The sequence below is a fragment of the Adiantum capillus-veneris genome, chromosome 28 (genome assembly GCF_014529385.1).
Source record: "Adiantum capillus-veneris isolate H3 chromosome 28, ASM1452938v2, whole genome shotgun sequence".
In the NCBI taxonomy this organism is placed as follows: domain Eukaryota; kingdom Viridiplantae; phylum Streptophyta; class Polypodiopsida; order Polypodiales; family Pteridaceae; genus Adiantum; species Adiantum capillus-veneris.
In genome coordinates, this window is record NC_140958.1 from 90,819,341 (window position 1) to 90,834,413 (window position 15,073).

Consider the following 15,073-nt stretch of genomic DNA (forward strand, 5'->3'; position numbering starts at 1 on the left):
AGAGGGGTCTTTATATAGGCTCTCAAGGCCAAAATCACAAGCTAAGAATAGCAAAAAGCAAAGAGAGATAAGTTCGTGCATGTTCACAATTGTTTTTTTTTTTGCAGACACGGATTTTGATGCGTGATTTTGAGTCGCTAATTTTAGAAGAACCTTGGCTTCCAAGAAAAGAAGAACTAAACTTGACTCCTCCTCTCTCTTTCCTAAAAATACTAGTACTCCTTTTACTCCTTCTCTTCTAAAATTACTCATCCTTTTCTAAAAATACTCTTTCTTTCTTGAGGGTCAACTCTTATATTTAAAATTAATCTTAAGGCTTAAGTTTCCCATATCAACCTATTGTTTTCAAGTGAATAAGGGTTATTATTAGTAGTTCCAGAGTCCGATTTTTGATCCGATTGTTCCATTGGAACGCTCTATGACTTAACAAAATATGAACCTTAAATATTTTTGCAATGTAAATAAAATAGTTTTTATTGAAAAATGTTGAGGACATTACCATCTTCCCAACTTAGGGATTCGAGATGTTCTCATTTCGAGAAAAAGTGAGGGTAGTCCTTCTTTAGGGTGGCTTCATCTTCCCATGTTGCATCTTCTTCAGGATAGTCCTACCACTGAACAAAGCGTTCTTTGAGAACTCTATCTTAAAGAATCTTCTCTCGAGACTCCAAAATTCTAGAAGGTTGGAGCTCCAAGACCTCCAAGACGTTTGAGTATGCATGACAATATGTTCATTGTTCAAGAGCTGATCATCACTAGGAGTAAAGGGTTTTAATAAGCTTACATGAAATACATCGTGGACTTTGATGTGAGTTGGAAACTTCAACTTGAAAGCTTGTGTTCCTATACGGGTGAAAGCATGTTAACCTGTCGCGCTTTTTGTGCTAGTTAGTAGTTTCAAGTTAGCACATCTTCGAAAAGTTGGGCGTCCGGTAAAATTTTTACAAATAATATCAAAATTTGTCGGAGGTTGTACATTTGGATTCCTTGTTTCAAGTGCTTTCTATTGATATATCATATGTCATAGATCTTGGAGATGTAGCTCAAGGTATTGTACTAGTTAGCATATGTCAAAATTGTGCTAGTTAGCATTGTCCGGGACATGAAAAAGCATGACAGGTTAACATGCTTTCACCCATACACTTAATCACTTTGTAAGGGCCACAATAACATGGGCTAAGCTTCTTGTACTTTCCAAGTGATAAGGTACTTTTCTTTGGATGAATCCGAAGAAAAACCTTGTCACCTTCTTTGAATCTTCTTTCGGATCTCTTACTATCCGCATACTACTTTTTACGATCCTGAGCTGCTTGCATATCCTTTTGAAGGGCTTTTGTTTGATTTTTCATATCTTCCAACGTCTTTTTAGATGCTTCAACTCCAATGGTAGGGTCAGAAAAGTTGAGTGGAGAGACACATTCTTGACCATACAAGGCACAAAATGGGGGTCATACCAATGCTTTGATGATGAGAAGCATTGTAAGCATACTCCACTAGAGGTAAAAATTGAATCCATCGTTTAGGCTCTCTATTGCAATAAGCTCTGAGAATATCTTCAATGACTTGGTTGACTCGCTCTGTTTGACCATCTGATTGAGGATGGTATGTGGTACTAAAGTTTAATTTTGTTCCAATAGCCTTGAAGAGTGAGGTCCAAAATTTTGAAATAAACTTCACATCTCGATTGCTTACAATCCATTTCGGCAATCCATGCAATCTAAAAATATTTTTAACAAATAGTTGTGCAATGTCGGAGGCGGTAAAAGTTGTCTTGACTGGTATGAGATGAACAACCTTAATGAGTAGGTCAACAACTACCATAAGTGAATTATATTCTCCTTGTACCGTAGGTAATCCCATGACAAAGTCCATACTTATACACTCCCACTTCATTTGGGGAATGTCCAGTGGTTGAAGTTTACTGAGAAGTTTAACTCTCTCAGCTTTAATCCTTTGGCATGTCAAGCATTGAAGAACATAGCATATAACATGTGTCTTTTGCCCAGTCCAATAGAAAATTTTTTATACGGCATTGAGAGTCTCTGCATATCCTGGGTGTCCTCAAGTAGGGCTATCATGGGCCTCAAATAAAATAGCCTTCTTTAAGTTAGGGTCCTTTGGTCACATAACCTATCTCTATAATAGAGACAAGGTCCATCATGTGAGAAGTGTAACATTGAAGGTATATTCTTTGAATCCCCAGATCAAACAAGGTTAAGCTACCTTTGATACTCTAGATCAGATGATGCAATTTCCTTAATCTTTCAATGATTGGATTGTTGGGTATAGATATGAGACTCAAAAAGTGTGTTCGACTGAGTGAATCTGCAACCATGTTTTCTTTTTTGAGATGATAGATAATGTCAAAGTCAAATTCTTGCAAAATTTCTACCCATCACCTTTGTCGCATACTCAAGTTTTCTTGGGTGAAAATCCACTTTAAGCTCTTATGGTCGGTTATAAGTCGAAACTTCCTTTGCAATAAGTAGTGTCTCCGTAGGTTCAAAGCGTGAATGACTGCCAATAGTTTGAGGTCATGGCTGGGGTAGTTCTTTTCATGAACCTTAAGCTTACGTAAGATGAAAGCTATTGGTCTGCCTTCTTGAACTAATACTCCTCCAAGTGCTATTTCACTAGCATCAGTGACAACTTCAAATACCTGGTTGAAATCTGGTAGCTTTAGGCACGGTGTTGTAGTCACATACTGCTTAAGTTGGTCAAAACTTTCTTGGTGTAGTGGTTCCGAACTTATTTTCACTCCTTTTCTTAGAAGGTCGGTCAAGGGGGAAGCAATCACTGCATAATCCTTTATAAAGATTCTATACTATCTTGTGATTCCCAAGAATCCTCTAAGCTCACTTGCATTTAATGGCTGAGGCCATTCAACAATGTCTGGAACTTTAGAAGGGTCCAGTGAAATTGCTTCATGTGAAACAATAAATCCCAAATACTCAATCCTTGGAGTGAAAAATGCACACTTGCTCATTTTTGCATATAGCCAGTGTTCTCGAAGAATATCCAACACCTTTCTCAGGTGGTCTTCATGCTCTTCTTCATCCTTTGAGTAGATTAGAATATCATCAAAGAAGACAAGAACAAAGTCATCTAGGTATGTCTTGAAAATATCCTGCATCAATCTATTGAATGTAGCCGGAGCATTAGTCAGACCAAATGACATTACTATAAACTCAAAATGTCCATATCGGGTGTTGAAAGATGTCTTTGGAATATTTGACTCCTTTATTTTGATATTATAATAACCAAATATTAGATCTATCTTTGAGAAGACCTTGGAACCGTGTAGCGTGTCCAACAATTTATCGATTCGTGGGATAGGATAGTTGTTCTTAACTGCTACCTGGTTTAGTCCTCTGTAATCAATGCAGAGTTGTAAAGTCCCATATTTATTGTTTTGAAAGAGTACTAGAGCTCCCCAACTTGATTTACTTGGTCTATTAAATCCCTGTTCTAAAAGTTGACAAAGTTGTTCTTTCAATTCAATGGCCTCTGCTAGCGCCATTTTATAAGGTCTCTTTAACACTAGCTCACTTCCTGGAAGAATCTCTATCTCATGATCAATCTCTCGATTTGGAGGAAGAGAGGGGAGATCTTCATGAAAGACATTTGAATATTCATGAAGCCAAGAGGGTTTTGTAACGCTTGATTTTGGATCAATTTTGTTCAGCTTGACCACAAATATTTGTTGTTCAACCCTCATACCTTTGAGTAGACGGTTGGCTTTAACTAATTGAATCTTTGGAATCCCATTCTTTCCTTGTACTTCGACTTGCTTAGCATGACTATCTTTAAAGATCATACTACATAGGCCACAATGGATACTAGTGTGATTCCTAGATAACCAATCCATCCCAAGAATTCCATCATACATCCCAACTGGTAGGGTTCTAAAGAAAGTTGAAGTAACATGTCCTCCTAGTTCAAAGTCAAGGGTTCCCGCAGAATATCATGATACCACGGTTTTCCCATTAGCCAATTCTACTGTCATGGGTTTAGCTTGTTTTTTATTCAGGTTCAACTTTCACAAGCATTTTGGGGATAGAAAAAGAATGAGTACTTCCACAATCGAAGAGGAGGTTAAAAGGTTTACCATGATGGGTGGCTGGTGTTTGACACCAAGGGTAGGCTCTCCTATGACTGCATGTGTATGGGCATTCCTACCTTGACCTCTTCCAAAGGCTCTGGCTGCTCTTCCTTGCCCTCTACCTCCTCCAGTGTTATGTCCAAAAGGACGGTGTCTTTGATCTACTTCAATTGTTGCTGTTGCTCTATTAGTCGGACGTGGACATCTGTTCCGATAATGTCTCAACTCTCCACATTCAAAGCATCAAACATCCAAGCATGAAGGATTTTAAGTGTTAGTAGCATAAGCTCTTTGTGCTTGTCCATTATTACTAGGAAGCCTTATTGGACGTCTGGTACCATTAAAACTTTGATTTTGTTTGACTCTCCTTCTAATCCCTTGCTCCTTCATTAAGGGCTTAGATCATAGTAAAGCATCTTGCATAGTAGTAGGTTTCATGGATTCTAATCTTGAGCTAATTGGTTCTCTTAAACCTTGATAGAAATGGGCTACCTGATGCTCTATGGTAATTGGCGGAGCATAACGCCTAAGCCTTACAAACTTTGAGTAGTACTCTTCCATAGATAAGCTGTATTGTTTCAAGCTAAAAAACTCATTCATCTTCAACGCTTCATGGGCAGGAGATAAGTATGTTTTCTTTGTTTAATCTCCCTCCAACTCTAGGAGTTCTCCAATACTCCCATGTCACGGCAATGTTGTTTCCACCATAATTTTGCTTCACTGGAGAGGCGAAACATCCCTAGCATCACTTGGTTTGCAGGTGTGGTCTTTGCAGCTAGGAAGTAATCATCCATAGCTTCAATCCATACTTCTGCATCCTTCTCAATATTAGCACCCTCCCCTTTAAAAGAAGGTGGTTACATTTGTTTGAGCAATAACTTCTTTTCCTGATTCTTCATATACATAGCAACGGTCTGAGGGTTTTCCATTATAGGAGTTATTTGAGGGTTATCCTGAGTGTACGCATATATTAACGTTAATATTCATAATAACCCAAAACACTAAGGTATTTTCTAGACAGACTTATCCAGTCCACTAAAGGTTTAACCACATGACTTTACCAATCATGACTTATCCAGTCTATTAAAACTTAACCATATGACTTAACCAATTTTGACTTATTCAGTCCATCAAAACTTAGTCACAAGACTTAGCTAGCCATGACTTACCCAGTCCATCAGAGCTCAGTCACATGACTTAACCAATCATGAATTTTTTCAATCACACCACTTAACCAATCATTACTTATTCAATCTACTAAGACTCAATCAAATGACTTAAACAGTCAAACAATTCTTTTGAAGCAAAACATTATTGTTCATAAATTTGTCAAAAAGTCATATAGGGTCTACAAAAGATCTCTCCATGGGAATATATAATAGAGGTTTCAACCATAACTGTAATACACATCAGTTGACATGTTGTAAAACTTGGGTGGTTGATGACATGGATCTAAGAAGCGAAACACAAGAGGAAGCTCAGAGTAGCCAATGAAATTTTTTCCCTATCGGTCGAGTGTGATTGTCGATAACAACTTGATTGGCAGGGATTACTGATGTCACTTTGTCATAAACCCATCAACTAAAAATTGTGACTCCATTAGGGGCCATGACTGCTAGTGGTGCTTCATAAAATTGAAAGTGTGAAATCAGCTTCAAGTCTTCAACCCACTTGATTCCATGTATATCAATCTCCAAGTTTTCAATGTGATGTGCTCAGATAGCAAAGGTTGTTCAACAAACCCAACGACTTGTATATAACCATGTATTTGGTGGGTCAAAATTGATGTGAGGTGCAAAAACCTTATCAAGAATGTGCAACACATTCTCTCAAAATTTGAATATTGGTGATTGGCAAGCAGTGTGATATTTGCCTTAAACATAGTTAAATAGTTGGTGTCTATAAATTTTTGCTACAAAACAGATAGGATAACAATGTCAAGCAAGTATTCATGCAATCAATAGAAGGATAGTACAGACAATTAAGAAACCAAACTTTAAACCTAAGTCTCTCTCTCTCTCTCTCTCTCTCACACACACACACACACACACACACACACACACACACACACACACACACACACACACACACACACACACACACACACACACACACACACACACACACACACACACACACACACACATGTACAAGTACCACTGTCTGGTATTGGTCCGGACACCTCAAATAAGAAGGAAACTCCACTCCCTTTGTGGGATGTTCTCCCTGAATTGGTAGTTAACCTTGGGTTTTAGGCTCATTTTAGGCCTCATAAAATTCCCTACTCAGGGGGCGTGAACATTTTCTCCTCCTTGGGAAGCAGACCATGCAATAAGTCCATTTTTCTTCCCCACTCTCTGTGCAACACTCATCTCTGTTGCTACACTCTGGTCTTGACCATTCTCAGACACCACATGTACACCACACAAACACCCCCTCTCCTTGGATTAATGTTGGCAGCTGCTGCTGGAGTATACTCTCATGATAATGGATTGGTCATGATTCATTGTGAATATGACTCCTCAAAACATGTACCAGATTCGGTAGATATAACTAGGTGAGGGATTATCCCTCACTTAGCCTTGGCACTTGCATTTTTTCTGTGTGCGTACATAAAAAGTAAGCTTTTTAAATGCTTGAGTAACTGCTTACTCTGAGATGGTGGAACACAAGGAAGCATCTCAGGTTGACAAAAAGGCTTTTTTTTTTGCAATACTCTGCACCACTTCAAAGCATGCTTGGATTTGATAGTGGTGATTATGTCTGTATGCTTTTCGGATCAACAATTTTTTCATCTACATCATCTCTCTTCTAACATAGGATTGTGCCACTGATTATTAACTTGCTCTTGATTACTGTGTGAAATTGTTTCACTTGCATCTTTTAATACCTTTTTTCTTTATAAAATCCCTACATTAATGATGTTCTGGCTCATGTTTACGACTATTTTTGTACAAGCCATCATGGCGCTATAACTTTCTGATTTCTTCGGAACATTATCTGTCCATGCTTTACGTTGCCTAAAAATTGGTGTTTTTTAGGGTGGGGTAGTATACCCTTGAAAAGTAGATGGTGGATTTGGTACTACTAGCACCAGGGGGTGACTGATGGTCTGTTGACTGTGTACCATGGTGTTACTCTTGTTACATATAATATCGTGCTCGTAGCAAGCTACATGTGTATTAATGGGGGTTACCTTTGATGTTGTAGTGTTTCAGCCTTTGTTAAGGATAACTTGACTTGATTTAGAAGTTCTTCATCTCATCTGGCATACTAATTGTGGTATCCTATATTCCGTATAGGATTTGGTTTTGCCTAGCCAAGTTGGCTACCTTGAAACTATCAATGATATTTTTTGTTCTAAAGATGTGGATTTGGAGACGTTTTATGACTTATGGTTCTTGGAAAAGCTAGACAAAAGACGAGTTTAACAAATCTAGTAATATTATTCGAAAAATATAAAAAACTGATCTATTGGTTGCTTGGGGAATTATGACACTTGGATCAGAAGGGGTGGTGGCCTTCTGATTAAGAATCATATGTATGCTATTAACTCTTTTAAAAATATGGGGCTATATAGAAACCGTAACTTTAAATACTTTCATAAATATTTGGTATGAAAAAACTTCTCAAAACAATAAAGAATTGGAATACATAAATACTTTGGACAGTAGTTTTAAGTTGAAAAAATTGTAAGTTGGACATGGATAATAACTAATAAAGTCCATTTACACCTATAAAACACATTCAAGGCTAACCTATCTGTTGTCTTGTTTGGATGGATGAAATTTAGGACTCTATCCTTTCTTGGAAATTTTTTTTAGCTTGAAGCAAATGAATTTTCGTGACATCACTGGCTCTTACTACTGTTTGGGACACACTTCTCTGATAAACTATTGTTATTTTGAAACTAGAATGATATCTCATTCTTATAGCCATGTACATAAATAATTCTAAGACTGAATTGTTTTTGTACTAATCATTGTCACTTTTCTAAAGTCATCTCTGTCTTTTGAGCCTAAAAGTCCATTTTTGTCTTATTATATTAGTAAAACAGATACACACACGTCGTATACATAAGGTTTTTCCAACTCTGTGGGAAAACCAGGACGCTGGCTTTGGAACTAGCTCAAATCATAGTTCTAAGATGGACCCACTGTATGTAATTTCTTTTTTGGTTGGCTGGTATTAGGTGGTCCCTCTTAGGCTATGATTATGGATACCTGCTTACGGCTATTATAGTCTCTGGCTTTGCCGATTTAAGGAGTGCAAGTCCAACCTATAGTACTAATCATAATTTTCTATTAGCTTTCAAGGTCACACACATTATAATTTGAATGCTCGCATGAGAGTCTTCCACGACCCAGAGAAGCATACAAGGATTTTAGAACAAGTTAGGTTTTACCTAAAAGACCATTTTCCAAAAAAAGCCTTGGCTGTTAGGACTAGACCTTTTTTGGCTCGATGAGCCAAAAGCTGTCTTACTTCTTACCCTAAGTAATCCCTTGCTTACTAACAATTTTGTCTATTGCATACCCTTCCGCTTTTGCAAGGCTTGGAATTATCCTATGAACCCCTCTCTGTGGCAACATTGTTGGCATTAGGGTTGCAAAGAAATGCACACAGCTTGGAGAAGACGAAGGATGCTCAAGGCACACAATAGAGAGTGTGTTACTTAGTATGCAATGGAAAAATAGATAGCCCTAGAGTGATGGACGTATATACAATGCTTGGGGGAAAAAACCTCCTAAAGAGGGAAAAAATGCCCCAGCAGTCCTAGTGTGTTCACACACATCACTACCACATGTATATGGTAACAAATTCCCCCTGGAGTGATGCGGTGAATGAGAGCTGGCACATGAGTAAAGGGAAGTGCCATGCCTTGAGGACATGATCAGTCCACAAAGGGGAGTAAGCCCAAAGCTTTGAGGAAATATTCAAGCTTCTCATGAGACAATGCCTTTGTGAAAATATCTGCAAGGTTGTCCTGTGTTGGCACATAAGCCAAGCTAATCTCTCCTGCTGAGAGCCTCTCCCTGACATAGTGGTAATGCACCTCAATGTGATTTGTGCGAGCATGAAAAACTGGGTTCCTCGCAACTGCCAATGCGCTCTGACTGTCAGTGCAGATAGTGTTTGCAGCGTCCTCTCCAACACCTAAATCAGCCATTAGGCGTCTGAGCCATACACACTCAACCATACCTGTGAAGACTTCCCTGTACTCAACCTCACAGCTCGAAGTGGCCATAGTAGGTTGCTTCTTGCTCAACCATGATATACATGAACTGCCAAGCATGAAACAAAAACCACTTGTGGACACTCGCGTGTCAAAACAACCAGCCCAATCTGAGTCCAAAAAAGCATGTAAGTCTGGCGGCAATGATCCCCCCTTGGGATAAAACAAGCCAAGATGTAAAGTGCCACTAAGGTAGCGGAAAATCCTCTTGACAGCCTGCCAATGCTTAGACCCTGGGCTATGAATAAATCTGTTGACCTGTGAGACTGCAAACTGAATATTTGGCCTCGTGTTGCATACATAAATGAAGCAGCCAACAACAGTTTGGTAAAGAGTGACATCAGCAGGATCGCCAGCATCATGTAGACTCAACTTCAAACCTGTTTCCATGGGAGTGGCAATAGGTTTGCAATCCTCAAGTCCAAACTTACATAGCAATGTCTCTATGTAACTTTTTTGACACAAGGCAATACCACCATCACACTGCTTAAACTGTATACCCAAGTAATGATGCAACAGCCCCAAATCTTTCATCTTGAAAGTGGCATTCAAATCAGACTTAAATTCAGCAATACGTCTCTCATTTGGTCCAGTGATCATCAAATCATCAACATAAAGAACCACAATGAGAAGTACATCACCCTCACGCTTTACATACAATGTGCTCTTTGTTGGACTGTTACAAAAGCCTCGTTTGACCAAATGAGTGTCAGCTTTGTCATACCAAGCACAAGGAGATTGCTTCAACCCATACAAAGCCTTCTTACATCTGCACACTTTGTCCTCTTGTCCTTTTATGACAAAATTGCGAGGCTGCGTTACATAAACTTCCTTAAATATGTCATTATTCAAGAAAGCAGTAACAATGTATGATTGATGTACATCCCAACCAAAACAAGCTGCCAATGCACATAGAAAACGCACAGTAGTCATACGACAAGTGGGAGCAAAAGTCTCTTCATAATCTATGCCTTTTTGCTGTGCATAACCCTTTGCAACAAGTCGAGCCTTATGGCGATCAATGTCACCATCCGGCTTGCGTTTCAACTTATAAACCCACTTTGTACCAATGGCCTTTTTTCCAGGAGGCAAATCACATAAAGTCCATGTGTCATTTTCTATAAGTGCATCATATTCTGATTGCATGGCAGCCATCCAATTTTCTAAATTCTGTGCTTCATCAAAAGACAGAGGCGCCTCAACATCATGTAAGCTAGACACAACCAAAGCATAACAATCTGATGCATAAGATGTGAGTACGACTAGACAAAGGTGCGTCCAATTTACTATCACACAAAGTGTGCACCAGCCATTTTTGCATACCTCTAGCCTGCTCATTTTCAGCCCTTTCCTCATCAAGTACATCATGTACATCTGCATCAGTAATAGGCTGATCTGTAACATTTTCAAAAACCTCCATAGGCTGTACATTTGCCTCATTGGAAATTACATTCGTATTTCCACCATTGAAAAGAGGAAACAAAGTGTCATAAATGTCCTGTGAGCTTACATTACTGTCTCTAGTACATGACAGCAAGGGCTGAACAGTATCTTCCACAAACACTACATCCCGTGAAACCAGAATACACTTTGTTTGAGGATGATATAACCTGTAACCTTTGCTTTCAGCACTATAACCAATAAAAATACATTTGACAGCCTTATCATCCAGTTTTCTGCGCTGTGTTTGTGGCACCAAAGCATATGCCAAACATCCAAAAACACGCATGTGCTCAATAGAAGGCTTGCTATCATGCCATGCTTCATATAGAGTAATAGATTGCAAAGCTTTTGTAGGACACTTGTTTGGTACATAAGTGGCACACATGATGGCCTCAAGCCAAAAAGAATGTGGCAAAGCTTGACTTTTGACCATACATCGTGCCATTTCCGTCAGTGACCTGTTTTTCCTCTCAGCAACACCATTTTGCTGAGGTGTATAAGGCATTGTACATTGGTGTTTTATCCCACGACTAGCCAGAAATGCATTAAGTTCATGAGACATATACTCCCTCCCTCGATCAGAACGGAGGGTGCCCATAGTACATTTCGAGACATTTTCAGCCATAGCCAGAAATTGTTTGAAGCACATAAAAACTTCGGACTTTGCTTTAAGCGGAAATACCCACGCATGCCTGGAGTAATCATCAATGAAAGTCACGAAGTTTTTACTGCATCTTACCCAAAATACAGCCTTCACAAACATGTGTGACAGGTGCTTCAAGCGGCGGCCAAGATCAACCATATCAGATTTCTACAAACGCAGCAAACTGGCAAAATTCCGATGACCAAAACGTGCATACAAAAATTTTTGATTCGGGCTCATTTCGGCCTGTAGTGGAAACGGAGGCCGAAATGAGCCCAAAATTTTTTTTGACCTGCGAATGCTTGCCAAAGCTCACTGAAATCAGAGAAAGTGAGTAGGCGTGTGCTGGAGCAGCCGACGACTAAGCCCGGGAGGACGCAACCTACTTTGATACCAATTGTTGGAATTAGGGTTGCAGAGAAACGCACAGATCTTGGAGAAGACGAAGGAAGTTCAAGGCACACAATAGAGAGTGTGTTACTTAGTATGCAATGGAAAAATAGATAGCCCTAGAGTGATGGGCATATATACAATGCCTGGGGGAAAAAACCTCCTAAAGAGGGAAAAAATGCCCCGGTGGTCCTAGTGTGTTCACACACATCACTACCACATGTATATGGTAACAAACATGTCTTGTTCTCATATATATTTGCACTTTGGATGCTTCTCAATCAATCTAGGATTTGGCGCTAGCCATAAAAATCTATCTATCTTACACATTCTTTCTTTCAATGATTCGGTCAAGATTTTGGCCACCTTGGACAAGGACTCCAAAGATGGGATTGCTATGATTTCCCATTACATAGCCCAGCTACCTATACTTTCTTTACAATATCAACAAGAGTTAGCGATGTTCTCTTCTTTTGGAGTGGAGCTATCTAACTTTCTCAAAAAATTATGTGGCCTCAATCTATATTTTATTAGTACCCCTACTACACCGAATATCCCTCAAACTGGTGGCATCTTTTACAGAGATAATGCTGCGCTTGAAGCTGTCAAGGAGTTTCAAAACAATCTTTGCTCTCTTAGTGACTCTAATCTTTTAGAAATGGTACCCAAAGTGGCAAATTATTTTCCTTTCTTACATGTTAGAAAAATTGAAATTGAGTCTTTTGGAGTGGATCATCAGCTCTGGGTTTTATCTAACAAAGCCTTTCTGGCAACCCATATCCTTAAAGAACTAATATTAAAAAAATTTTGAACTAATATTTTTCTGCCCATCCAATTTTTCAAGCAACCCATATCTTGCTCTATTAGCTTTCCTTAGTTGCTTAATTGACCTTGTCAGTACTCTCCAACTGGAGAAGACAGTCCTACTAAACTTAGCTTGATTGGTTGAACAATGTTTCTTTCAAAAAATCTCGCTCATACCATACAAATGGTTGTCTACTGAGAGTTCCTGGATCACACCACATCTTGGAGTTGAACTTCAAAAACTTTCACAAGATTGGTTTTTAGTAGGGTTGGATAAAAGCACCAATTGTCCCAACTTATGTGCAAAAACTTGGCTTGGAAAGTAGCTCATTCTTGATTATCTGGGAAGGAATTCACACCACTAATTGTATCTCCTTGTGTGGATACTGATAAGATTTCCAAAAATCTTTTAAACCTTAGCTATTCTCTTTAGGCTACCAAGCTTCCAGTGCTTTTTACCACCTATAAACTTCACAAGCATAAATTAAGATGGATATTAGATGCTTCGGATGGTATTTTTATTGACATTACTAAAAACATCACCCTTTTCCTTGACCTTGTACTCTCAGAATCTGTTTGTGCAACCAAACAAAGAATCTGTTCTAACTTCCTCCAAATACACTATAACCCCTTTTGGCTAGTAAAAAACTCCACTGAAGTTACTCTTAACCTCCCCAAATAGATATTACATCTCTTCACAACAAATATCACTCAATGCTATGAGAATATACCTCTGGAAGGAGAATTAGGGCTGAAAAATATTCTACTACAAATGATTGGGTTAGCATTTAAACATGCTAGGAAGAATGGTTTCCTCTAGATTTCTTTCTCTAATAAACCAAGATGGACTAAGAAACCCCACTCTTCTCACCCCTTACACTTCAATGAGGAAAAATTATTTAGTAACATTTCTTGGGTTCTCGAGAATTGCACTATTCTCTTCGGAGGACAATGCTTTAACCAAAGCCTTGGCATTCTTATAGGATTTTCTTGTTCACCCCTTATGTGTAATTTATATTTATCCTTCTTTAAATACAAATGGTTTCTCAAAACCATGTGATAAAATTGACTATCATAAACTCTTCCTATTTAAACACACTTATAGGTATATAAATGACCTATTAAGCCTCAATTTTTAAAGAGAAAATTAAGCTTATTTACCCTAACTGCCTTAAGATTGAACCAATTTATGGCCAAGGGTTTACTACAACCTCTGGCTTCTCTTCTACTTCGGTACAATTCCTTAACTTCACAATTACACTTCATAACCTCTGAAATGGTGGCTATGACTACCATTTCACTTGGAAAAGAGACCTATTGAATATCCCTCCCATATAATTCATAAGAAAGAACAATAATTGACCTCATAAAGCTGTTCTTAGTACTTTCATCAACCTCCTATATTTGGTCTTATATTATTCCTCTAACTACCTCTTAGCATGGGAAGACATCAAGGTGCTTATTCAGAAGTTTTTCCTTAATGGATTCAAGAGGAGCGACCTAATAAGTAAAATCACGTAAATTATCTCTAGGAATGACTGGCCTAGCTTACAATTAAGCCATGCCAAACTCATCTCTCCAATTGGGTAGTAGGCCCATACACAATGGGCCTACTACCGGCCCATTGTGTATGGTGCCTAGGACATGACGGGTACACATGCACACACACGTACACACACACGCGTGCACGCATGCACGTGCACACACACACACACACACACACACACACACACACACACACACACACACACACACACACACACACACACACACACACACACACACACACACACACACACACACAAAGGTACAAGGACCACTGCTTGGTATTGGTCCAGACACTTCAAATAGCAAGGAAACTCCACTCCCTTCATGGGACGTTCTCCCTAAATTGGTAGTTGACCTTGGGTTTTAGGCCTCATAAAATTCTCTATTTTTTCCTCCTTGGGAAGTAGACCATGCAATAAGTCCTTTTGTTTCCCCATTCTATGTGCAACATTCGTCTGTGTTACTACCTTGGGAAGTAGACCATGCAATAAGTCCTTTTGTTCCCTCCCCCCCCCCCCCCCCCCCCCCCCCCCCCCCCCCCCCCCCTTTAATGTTGGCGGCTACCACTGGAGTATACTCTCATGATAACGAATTGGTCACAATTTGCTGTGAATATGACTCCTCAAATCATGTAGCATATCCGGTAGATATAACCAGGTGAGGGTTTACTTCGCACTTAGCCTTGGCGCTTGCGTTTTTTCTATGTGCATACATAAAAAGTGAGCTTCTTAAATGCTTGAGCAACCGATTACTATGTTGCAATGGAGATGGTGGAATGCAAGGAAGCATTTCATGTTGGTTAAAAGGTTTTCTTTTTGCAGTACTCTGCACCACTTCAAAGCATGCTTGGATTGGTAGTTAATGGTGATTACGTCTGTATGATTTTTGGATTAACATTTTTTTTGTC